We start from the raw sequence: 12,185 nt of genomic DNA, 5'->3' as shown, positions 1-12,185 counted from the left end.
CCAACACGGAACCATATATCAAAAGGAGAGCGGAGAGAGAGAGAGAGAGAGAGAGAGAGAGTTGCTGCAGTTGGTTGCATTAGTCCGTCCGCCAGTAAAAACTATTACAGCGGTGTTAGACCGGCGGTCACGTGAGCCGCAACGTTCGTCAGAAGCAATTAAACGTTACGCAGATGTCGCGGCCTGGCCGGCGACGTAGCAGGGCATCGTTTTGAAACGGGCACGCACTGAATACTTTATAGGACGTCGTTAGCGAAATCAAACGATCCGTAACGGATGGTTCCGTTCGCGTAATGAATTTGCGGGAACGAGAACTGGCACGGCCGCGGGAAGAGGAGAACGAGAAAGGGAACGGCGGCCGAGGGGGGGGAACGTTCGCATGTCCGTCCCTGGAACACGTGTCGGCCACGCGATGGTACCCCCGCGCGAATATCGGGGCCGGCTTTCACTCCCGATAAATCCGGAAGCTGAATTCAACGATCGCGCCGACGAAATTCATTCGTTCGGATCTCCCCATGGCTTGGCCGGGGCCGACACGAAGGCACTTCTGTTAACGAAGGGACTTAAACGTCGCGATAGATACGATGGAATCGATTCGAACGGTCGGTGTCCCCTCCCCTCACCCCCTTCGCGATAGACGTTACCCCGGAGATCGTCACACACCGATCGACTGCCTCGGCTGTCCCGGGGAAAAATACCGGACAGGTTTTCATCGATATTTCTCGGTCTGTTCTGTCCCGTGTTCCTGACCGCGTCGTCCCTCCTATCCGCGTCGACGATTGCCCGATTTCCCCGGCGTTGCTTTTCGAAAACCCGCCGAAATACCGGCCGAAAATTCGTTGCTCGTGCCCGAAAAAAAAAACCGAACCGGTCGACCGGGTTATTCGCCGTGAAAAAAAAAATGGGTCTCCCCTGCTCGGTCTCCTCTGCTCGCGGCTTGTTCTACGATATCGGCGGGGAGGGGGGAGGGGAGCGACACCGTCAAAGGGCGCGGAAGAATTTCATTCGACAGGGATCGAGGAAACGTAATGAGAACGGTGGAGGATCAAAGGGCGTCCGCGGAGCATCGGCGACGACGACACCGTTAAACAGCCGGCGGATTAATCGGACAATGGAAACAATCCGCGAGCAGCGTCAAGAATGTAATTAAAAATCAGATGCCGTACAAATAGCTGCAATTAAAGCGGCAACGACGGCCGGACGGAGAATTCAACGAACGGGATGAAACGGGGGACAAAGACCGACGGAGTAAGGTTGGTAAAAGACTTGCCGGGAGCCCGGAGAGGTTCGCTTTGCGTTGCCCCGGCTGCTTGGTAGCAAGTGGCGAACAGCGCGACAGGGAAACGGAAGTGTATTATTATATATTTCGAGGCGGTGATCGCGCGGATCGTCGCGAGACGAGAGCGGTGAAGAAGATCGGACGGTAAGTTGCACGCACGTGTCGTGCGTTGAACGACGAATGAAGATACTAACTAGGCTACGAGCCGGCGCGAGCCTGTAAAGCCATTATTATCCCCCCGGATATCGTAGAGAAGGAAAAGCAAAAAGAGAAGAGCGGCAACACAGCCACTGAAAAATAAACCGGATATTATACCCGATAAATCGAAAAAATGCCAGAACGTTATCACGCGGAGGTCCCGCCCGGAATAATGTTAAGGCCGGCGAATCGCGGAACGGAATTTTTTCCGCAGCCTCTTGTCGCGGCGGACTGTTCCCCGGTCGACGTTAAAATCCATCCCGGAGCGTTCGGCTCGATTAATTGGATTTAATCGAGGATTTTATTTATCCGGGATTTACTTGATTCTTTCGTAATCCGTTCCCGGGTTGGACAGCCGCGGGAAATCGCGGCGGAAGGGCCGCGAGTTTGTCAAGTCTCTCGGTCGCAAAGAAAACGGAAAAGGGGAAGGATCGCGAAGAATAAACACGTTGACATCATTAAAAGGCTCAAAGGCGTGTAAAATAGCACGAACGGTCTAATAAAGGAAAAAATGGACGAGAAAAGTCAGCAAAGAAGTCGGCTCTCCGCTCCGAGGGGTTACTTTGTATTTTATCACTGGCGCTGCACTATAACTGTAATGCCGGCGGGGGAATAGGTGTAAAGTGCTTTTAACGTAATCACTTCGTCCAGGGCCAAACTGTCGACTGGAACTTTCGAAAGTGAGAGGTTATAGCGCGTGTCTGAACCGACGCGACGTAGACCCTTGCCACTCCGCGGAACCTTGTCCGACCGTTTCGGTGGTTCCTACGCCCTAGCCCCTTCAACCCTCTGCATCCTGTGTTCTGTTACTTCGCGTGTGCCTTTTCTCGTTTTTCCCTCCCTGCCTAGCAGCCGACCATGTTTACAGATGGCGTGGAGCCGACTTATTGTTAGGGAAACCCCATGCCTCGGCCATTAGTAGTATTACGCTGTTTTAGGGGAGCCGGGAGACCGTGAAATCTCCTCGGTTATAGCATCGATCTCCACTTTGTTGCGTGTCAATTAACGCGACGACAAATGAAATGGCGCAATTTTTTTTAGCTCGAGGTCTCGTGATGTACTTATTATACTTATTCTCTCAATCCATGTGCGGACAGCTCGACACTGTGAATTGACTGTAAAAAAATAATAATGCCACAAATTATCAGTCGCTCGTGAAGAAATCGACGATATTAATTTATTAATCGAATGATGTTATGATAAAAATGTCCTTGCACTGTGTAACCAGTTTTCAAATAAAAGTGGACTTAAATTGATTCTGACCAGTCCATGTTTAAATATTTCTACGAATCATGATCGATGGTGCCGGTGAAATTAGAGAAATTGAAACTGCGCTCTCCCGTTTCACCGTATTCTCTATGGAAAATCTCTGACGGCAGGAAAAACGCGAAGCGGTCACGAATCCTCGGGGAGGGTACCCTGGAGACCAGTGGCTGCCTGGATTTCGCCACGTGCCGCACAAGATACCGATGAATTTTTGACTTTCCCATAGAAATCTTGGATCCTTGTCACGGCGACCTAACAGATGACAGGGCTTGCACGGGGTTCGTCGATCCCCGGTTACCTGGCGTTCATCGATACTCGACGGGATTTGACAGAAATGAAATGGACCACGAAAAAGGAGAGAGAGAGAGCTCTGCATCACCGACGAACGTTCTTCCAACGTGAAATGATCTCTATTTACATCTAATTTTTCTAGATTTAATTTTCAATCGAATCACGTATTAATTAAAGAGACGCTACAAAACAGCCGTCCCCGAGTTCGCTGTCGATTATTACTAATTGTTTGGTAATCATGTAAAAATTGACATTGTTTTGGCCGAAGAGACCTAGATTAAACTTCTAATATCAAAAATGTAATTAATCACTCCTGAACATTTCTCGTTTTATAAGTATAGAGTTAATTATAGAGCAATTGGTCACACCATAGTTCCAACTACCTTAGCACAAGTAAGTATCCAAAACAGATCATAACTCGAAAGTACATCTCAACGATTAATCATCTTTATAGTATAAAAATTTCACTAACATAAAAATATCTCCTTAACTAATACTTTTTCTATATTAGTTTTCTACATTACTTTTCTACGGAGAATATCAAGCTTCATTTAAAAAGATATCGATTACCTTCATTCTCCTACGCGTCCACCTACGCCACAATGTATCTCTCTGGAAACCATTCCACTTTATAAATAAATATCCCCTGCTACGTTTAACAACAATGGCAAATATCGAAACGGTAATACATCGTGAACCACCCTGTATGAAAACATCGGTAAAATAACTCGCTCCGAGGATACAACTTCATTAGTCCAAGAATGCACGGTAGTTTCAGTTAGAATGAAATATAAATTCGGCGAGGCGACGTCGCGGACCACGGATGCCCGGGAGAGCGCCGAGAGCGGGGATTGTCATGGGCCACAGGAGGCGTATAACGATGAATTTTTGACTTCCCTATAGAAATCTCGGAGCCCCGTCACGACGGACGACGGCCCAACCACACACAGAGAGAGAGAGAGAGAGAGAGAGAGAGAGAGAGAGAGAGAGAGAAACAGAGAGGCAAGCGTGTTTCCTCGGGGTTCCGTCGATCGTTTACGTTCGGCCGTCGATGCTCCACGGTATTAGGGAAGGGTGGTTAGTTGCCGCGCGGGCACGGACCAGAGGGATGAGAAGAACTGGACGGAACGAAAAAGAAAGGGGCGTTGCGTTGGCGAATGGATCAAAAAGGAGAACGAAGGATAAAGGGGCAACGGGCACGAGGGGATATAGAACGGTTCAAGGGTGGGTTCGAGTGGGAAAGAGGAGGGCCGGGGGTGGGGGTGGGTAGGCGGGAGTTGGCGGTAAATTGAATCTCGCGCAAGACGTGACTGCCCCGGGGAACACCGACGCGCCTGTATGGTGAAAATCACGACACGACTCCGGCCACAATACGTATTACCTACGCTTCGTGAAAGTCGTGGCATTAGCCAACGACGTATTCCTCGACGCCTCGTAGACGTCGACGTCCCGTCCCCCGGTCCCGTTGTCCCCTCGCCGGCTTCCCGCGGCCTCTCTCTCTCTCTCTCTCTCTCTCTCTCTCTCTCTCTCGCCGGCCCCTCACGCCCCCTCGTCATACCTGTTCCCGTCACCGCGACGCCTCCCGCTCGACTACTTGAATTTTCATCTCCGTGAAAAACCCATGGCATCCGGCCTCGAGTGGAAAATCTTCTCCGCGTCTCTTCTCTACATGGCACGTTAGCTGATTTTGAAAAATGAACATCCACGATGCCCCGGCCTTCGCAAGCGCGCCACTGAATTCCTCAATCGTGCACCTCGTGTCTAGCGGTGGGACCACGCACGTACGGAACACGCGCGCGCTTCGGCTATGGTTTCCCAGAGTCGCTCGCGACGCCGACGAAAGTTTTTCGACACCGAGTTTTGCAACGAGATAATCGCGAAATTTCCTGAAAAGGCGTTTCCTATTCCGTGGAAACTGGAACGAGATCGCGCTATCGATTTTAACGCGCGAATTCCCCGAATATAGTACAAGGGTGGTTTCGACGAAAACGAGTTCTCGTATCTCCGGTACTCGCGATTAATGCGCGGATCGAATTTATTTAGTTTATCTACAGCAAGTGAATATGAAAAACTAGCGAAACAAAGCGTCGCGCCAGGAATTGTTCGATATCCAGGATCGTGCACGGACGTTACACCCATCGCTAACCGCAGCCATGACGGTCGAATTGATGCAACGTTTTTCCAGTAAATATTTCGACCACCTACCGGTTTAGGATGAAAATGGACCGAACCCTTTGAAACGGCACCCATTTCCTATTCTCCTTTTTTTTTTTCACAACAGGCTTTTGAAATATGTTGTAAAAACACAAACTCTGTGGAGGGCTTAAAAGCGACTTGTAACCGTCGTAGAACGCTTTCCGCCGGCATTGTCGGGAGAAATGATTTCTGCAAAAGATTTAATAATTCGAACAAAGCGTCGCTCGAATTTCATGGGAACGATGGCGGGCCCGTAGCAACGTGAACAAAAAAAAAAAGAGAAGAGAACACGAGAGAACGAGAGGGAACGGAAACGAGGTAGATGGAACACTCAAGATTTTTTCGAATTTTATTAAGCGGTCGAGTTACCTGGTACGATAGCAAGTCGAGATTTGCACGTCAAACGTCGGCTGGCAGCCCGCGGGCTCGGCTACATCCGGATGAATGGAAAATTAAAAGCGCCAATCAAAAGGTGGAATCCAGCCCGGGGCGCTGCCTCTGGAAGTGTTATTCAAAAGGTACGAAAATAAATTTTCTCCCTTTTCCGTCTCCTCTCTCTCTCTCTCTCTCGCTCTCTCTCTCTCTCGGCTGCTTTTACGAGTGACGACAATGACGTAACTGTTACTCTCGTTGGTCTCGTTGGTCGTGCACCGCTCAAGTCGCCTAGGAAATTCCTGGCGAATTTCGCAGGCTCTACGGTAACGCGCGCCGAATAAAAAGCCCGGCCCGATTTATTCAAATTTATGAACACCGACGAAAATACGCCTATTTTGGACGAAATTATGAGGCGGCCCTTTGTCCGACAATTCTTGCAACACCGCCCGCCGCGAATCGCGCGATTTTCCCTAGCTTTGCTCGAAACAATGTCGTCGCCGTGGAAAATGTTATTGTTTGCCGCGATCTATTTCCCGCGAATTTCACGGGAATTCCACCGTCGGATTTTTCAGCGAGCAGAACGTTGATACTTCGAAGTGGATCGCGTCTATCCGCGGATCGGCAACCCCACGCGTTTCCGACTATCGGGGTCTCCCTGTGGCAATTATCGTAGCTTTCGCTCATTGCCAGTACCCGCCCGCTTATCAAAACTCGCCTAAACGCCGGGACCACCTCCCCCCGTTCAAACGAGCAACGGGATCGTCACGCGACCGCCGGGAAACGCTTCCCGCTAAACGCAATTAGAAAACAGCGATCAGAAATTAATGCAGAGCGATCATCGATCGTAAACAGCTGAGAATAGTTCTTCGATGAAATTCTAATTTTCAATTCGATCCCGTATTCGAAAGTTTACCCCGATCGATTGTTTACAAGAATCGGTGCCTCGGTGATATCTCGTAGCGATGTATACTATTTCGTAGAGCGTCCCGCGAAATTATTCAGAACGCGTGCCGAACAAAAAGATTAAGAATTCCCGCAGCGTGTTTACTAATTAATAAGGTCCCATGTATACATCGATGACTTTCAACGAATCGCCGATGCACGCCAGACCCGGCGCATAGCGTATGCACATCGATTGAGCCAGATCGATGGTGGCTTCCGTTCCAATTCCATCAAAATTAATAGGAGCGTGTCGTGTTTCCACGGATATTCCCCCGTCTAAGCCTTTTTACATAATTCCGAACGCCGCGCAAACGGCCCGAAACGCGAGACGTCGAATTGAAAATTTCCGCGAGGCGCGAAACGAAAAAAAAGGAGAAGCTCTTGTGTCGAGAAGCCGGACGACAAATTTTGAGCGAAACAGATAAATTCTGCGCGCCCCCCTCTCTCTCTCCCCTCGCCTGGCGATCGTTACGGTGTTAATTAAAACTTTCCCAGACCCTGTTCTTAAAAAAAACTGAGTGGAAAGTTTACTCGGCCGGAAAGTTCGCGGCGTCACCGCGGACCGTAAAACGGACAACTTTTAAATGCTGAATGATTAACAAACAATATCGCGGCATGAAAAGTTTATTACGCGATCCCGGTCGTTAAGAGCAACGAGCACGAAAGCCTTCTCGCGTCCGCGCGAAGAATGGACAAGAGCTCTTCGCTGGAAATCCGACGAGAGAAATTTCCTAACTCGAGCGATTGTATTTTCGAAAAAAAGGGAGCATAATTTCCCGGTGGTTCTTGTCCGAGAGAGAAAGAGAGAGAGAGGGAGAGAAACCGTTGAAAACTGCATGCGCCGAAACCCGTGCGCCGTTACTCGAAGACGCCATTTTCGAATATTGCGATTCAATATGGTGGGCATTGTGTCGGCATTCGTGCAGTTACCGTTACTGTAAATCACGATATCGTCGAGGCGGTGCACCGGCCAACATCTCTGGCTTCTCGTAAGCATTCAACTCTATGACGTCGTACAAACTAACGAGACCGTTAATCCGCTTCATTTTTATCATGTATTTGCTCGATCATGGGAGGGGGGGGGGCTTATCGGTCGAATCCACCGGTCGCCGGACGGCTCGATCTCAGCCAGCTACGATACCGATTTATCCGCTCGCGGTACCGCGCTCTGCATCGAAAATATGCGGTCGAATTAACCGAACGACAGAAATTACCTCGGAAGCCTGTCTAGTGACCTTTACGAGCTCCTATAAACAATTCCACGAGGGGTCTAATTAAAAGTTTAGCTTCCTCGAAACGAGAATAAAGTGGGAATCCCATCGAACTGAGAATCTGAGATAAAAAATTAACGCGGTGAATAATTTTATGATCTGATCTATGTTCGGAGGAGATCAACATCCATTATTAACCTTCTAACAAAGGTGTAAATTAATACAGTTTCGTCTAAACGCTATTCGAATTTCAGGAAGGATTCCAATCCGCCATTAGAATCGTTTTCTATTATAAAAAAAAATAAATAAAATTATTCGAGCGAACGAAACTGATATAAGTTAACAAGGGTTGGTGTACTATAACTTCTAATTGGTGGATATCTGAGTAAGCTCCTTTATCAGTCATTAAATTGCTCCTGAACTCGGTAAGTCCTTCGAGCACCTGTTATTCGTCGGCACTTTGCATGGAAACCCATCCAGAGCTTAACCAATTCCCTAATCAACCGCGAGCCGAAACAGTGTATCGAAGTTCGAATGAACTTTTCACGTGTGTTCTTTAAATTGCACGGGAACGAAAAGAAATGCATCGAGCGGCACGAACGCATTCATAAGTAACGAGGTACGGTCGATTAGACGGTCTGAGTTAGGTAATCTCTGGTAATTAGAAAAGCGGGCGGGGGGAGGGACGGCGGAACGGTGTGGAGAAACGGGTCGCTCCGCGTATCCCGACCCTTCTCACGTGTCTTCATGGTTCACCGGGTATAGCGAGCCGAGCCCCCGACCACGGAATCGATTCGTATCTACTGAATTAATTACGCGCTCATTTTCTTTCTCGTATTGAAACCTTGGGCACCGACCGCCACGCCATTTCCACGCTCATCGATCCCCGGGAATGAAGCGCGCGCGCGGAAATAAGGCAGACCGACATCTTTCCCGGTCGGAAGATTACATGGAAACTAGAAGGGCGCGTCGCGGCAGGATCTAGAATCGGTATTGTCAATTTGCCGCGGGTATTAGCCCGGGCGTGACGGCGACGGGGACGTTAATCGAAACGAGATTTCGCCCGCGCCCCGTGCATTAATCGACACGCGACACGTATCCACGCCGCACGTATGACCGCGTCTCTGTCGGTTGGCTCGAGAGAAATCCCAAGATAACGCGCACCGTGCGAGACCAGCTAGCGCGTAACCCTTTGCCCGGCGATAAATGGTAAACGACCTAGACGAGCCCTAATCTCACGGAACAACAAAGAAACCACGTCCGCCTCGTAAACCTAAATTCATCGATCCCCGGGAACTGGAAAAAGGGTTGGGGGGGGGGGGCGGCAAACGCGGCCGCTAACGCGAGTTTGGCAAGCGGAGGCATCGAGTTTTAATATATTAATGGAACATACTTCGAAATGAATAAAGTACTTTCCAGTGTTAGTTGCGCCGGAACTTCTTTTATTTTTTCGAGCGAAAATACTCCATAAAATAAAGAGACTCCGGGAAAAGCAACGCGGATGGGGGCAGGAATGCGCGGCAAACTGCCAACGAAAGCGACACTTCGGGCGTTTCATAATGCACCACGACAATCCAACTTATTGTCGAGAATGCGACGACCCGCCGCGCGGGCGCGAGGCAACGAACGACGCGAGCAATACGATATCACGCGAAACCGTCGTAATGTGTTATTTACGATCCTGCCCGCGAGCTCGAATTATACCGTGGTATCGATAAAAACACCGCGACGGTGTTACGAAATTAAATGAATTCCGTGGTTGTTTTTAGGATCGACGGAACAGACAGCGTCGTCGACCGAGCGAAATCCGGGGTTACGTTATCCCGTGAACGGGCACGGGGATACCACGATATAAAAGGATCGATGCGAGAAATTCCGCTCGGAGAGAGAGAGAGGCCATCGTGGGAGTCCAGCGATCTTCGCAGCCGCCCGACCACTGATTAGGCTTGCTTGCATTCGCGTCGAACAAAGAGCTTAATAATAGAACGCCCGTGACGACGATAGACGACGACAGGCGCGTCTCTTGTTCCCCGTATCTTCGCACCAGGCTTCGTAAATATTTCCCGGGAAATCGAAAATCTGTCTCTTCGTGGTCCTTTAATAATAGATGAACGCTCGGACCGCGCGTTAGCGCTCCGGGCACATTTTATGTGATCGACGGCTTCGAGATTTATTGCGAGCTTGGCGAAAACGGTGACGTTCCTTATTTTCAATCGTCTAAAAACGATTCCGCTTACGATCATTTGTGGTGCATTGAATTTAACCCGTTGCGCTACGATTTCTTTTCCAACTTCGTCGATTAGCAGATTTTTCGACCTTCGTATGATTTTATTTATTCCCATCCCTATATTTTGATAACAGAAGACTCAAAATTTGGTTTGACTTAAAAGAAATTTAAATTCAGATTTTAAAAAATCATATATGGTACATTCGTTCTCGTGGTGTAAGAGATCAAATCTTCGTTTAAACGAGATCTCGAGATGGTAATCGCCGTGGACATGGAACGAATGACTTCAGCTTGACCCGTCGCGCACGGAATTTAAATCCTGATTAATGCGAGGATTCGAAAAAGTGTCGACAACTGATGCAAAAGGAGTCCGCGGACACGGAACAAACGGTTTCTGATTCCGCGGGTCCGGTAACCAGCGTCGCTCCCGGGAATAAATAATGCATCGTCGATGAAGAGAGGCGGTATAAACGGCGGCTGAAGTCCATTTATAAACTTCACTCGCAGATTCGATTACTTTTCCTTGCTATTCACCGTCGCGCGCGCGCGCGCGTCGCCTCCACAGTGCGAGACGAGACGAGACGAGCGAGCGGCGCAACAAGTCATAACCGTTCCCGCTTTCTTATAAACCCTCAAAGCCATCGTGTTTTTTTATCCGGCTACAAAGAAAGTTACTCCGGCCGGGGGAATAAAATAGGTGTCATTCCCGGCACTCGGTTTACTGCCGCGGCTCCGTAGGAGCACCCGTAAATGGAACATTTCCATGGATTCATTTGCTTTCCGCATTTACGGCGACGCGCGGGGGGGGGAGGCAGGTATACCCGCGTATGCTTCTATTATTAAATTTCGCGCGGTTGACAAGCCCCGGGCCGCGTCGGCGAACGAGTGTACGCCGGACCATCCGTCTCGATTAAAACGAACCAATGATGCATTTGCAGCCTCGGCCGCGCGACAAATTGCATAACGCACCGCTCGACCATACTAAACGCGTCGGACCTTGTCGGCAAAACGACCAAAAACCCGGGGATAACGGCTGCGAGCGTGACCAGCACGCGCCGAGCATGCTTCTCGCGAGAGAGAGAGAGAGAGAGAGAGACGGATAGCGAGAGTATTGCGCGATCCGAGAGCTGAAATTTCGAGAACCGATAGCGTTCGATTGAGACGTTGCGGAAGAATGCAGTCTCCAATAAACTGTGAACGTGATTAGATAACGCGAGACTGGTTCTTAGACTCCTACCATGATCGGGCTCGCGAATAGTGGAGACCGTTCATTGCAACGCTCTGCGATTACTTTGTTTGCGCCGTGTACGTCAAACTAGACTCTGGGAGATCGATAGTTTCCGTGGAATCGTGCAACGGTGTTTCAATACGGACCTCGATATAACGAACGCTTCGCAGCGAGCGTAGCATATCGCCGAAGCATGGGAGACGAGGAGGAGCGCGTGCGAAACTGTTCAAAGTGTTCTTTCGAATCTTGAGAGGCTGTTTCCCAACGATGGAGATAAAGTTTATCTGCTCGGAGCAGATAGTTCAACGAATATGCAAATTAGCCGAGACATCGACGGAATTGCTTTCGTAAATTTTTCCTTTAAAAATAGTACACTACCGTCTATTACTTCCGTTTCTCTCAATCGATTTAATACGTTTCTATTTGGCAATGAAAATACATGAAATTTTTAGTAAAAACGTGTAAGTCAGTGATCGACAAATATGTTATATAGATAGTAACACTTACCAAGGCTGTTCGTCGTAGCAAAGGATGGTGAATGCTGTCATGGCTCTTGATCACCGTGCAAAAGATCGTGTTTACTTTTCATAAAGCCGGCGTCAGGTCACGACGCATTCGTTAATTGCCAGCAACAGGTGACGCCGACCGTATCCGACACTGACACTTTAGCCGACCACACACGGAATATCGAATTAACGTGGATGCGTTCGCGCAAGAGCTCGGCGCTCGGGTTAACATCGTTAAAAACACCATAGATTACGCAAGCACACTGTCAACCGGCGAGCCAAACGGATTTTTCAACGGCGAAACGCTCAGTTTTCTGCCAATAAACGATTCAGAAACTAAAATCGATTGTACCGTTCTTGTTCGCTTGAATTTCCCGGGCCGTCGACTTCCGTGCAGCGTCACGTGACCACGTTCTGCGCGAAAGTCGAGCACGCAGTTATTTAACACGCTCGTACGCGATATTTC

The 12,185-nt window shown here is 49.1% G+C and overlaps 1 long non-coding RNA gene across 1 annotated transcript in view; it reads right to left on the bottom strand.

The window, feature by feature from the left end:
* Positions 1-11,863, bottom strand: part of LOC144471311 (uncharacterized) — a 100,853-nt gene extending 88,990 nt beyond the window's left edge. The window contains exon 1 of the long non-coding RNA XR_013494244.1: positions 11,721-11,863. This is a non-coding gene — a long non-coding RNA (uncharacterized LOC144471311). The remainder of the gene's footprint in view (positions 1-11,720) is intronic.
* Positions 11,864-12,185: the final 322 nt, after the last annotated feature.

This window comes from Augochlora pura, chromosome 1 (assembly GCF_028453695.1).
Source record: "Augochlora pura isolate Apur16 chromosome 1, APUR_v2.2.1, whole genome shotgun sequence".
Lineage (NCBI taxonomy): Eukaryota > Metazoa > Arthropoda > Insecta > Hymenoptera > Halictidae > Augochlora > Augochlora pura.
The sequence above is the reverse complement of the archived record's forward strand: the minus strand, read 5'-3'. Positions and strand labels throughout refer to the sequence as shown.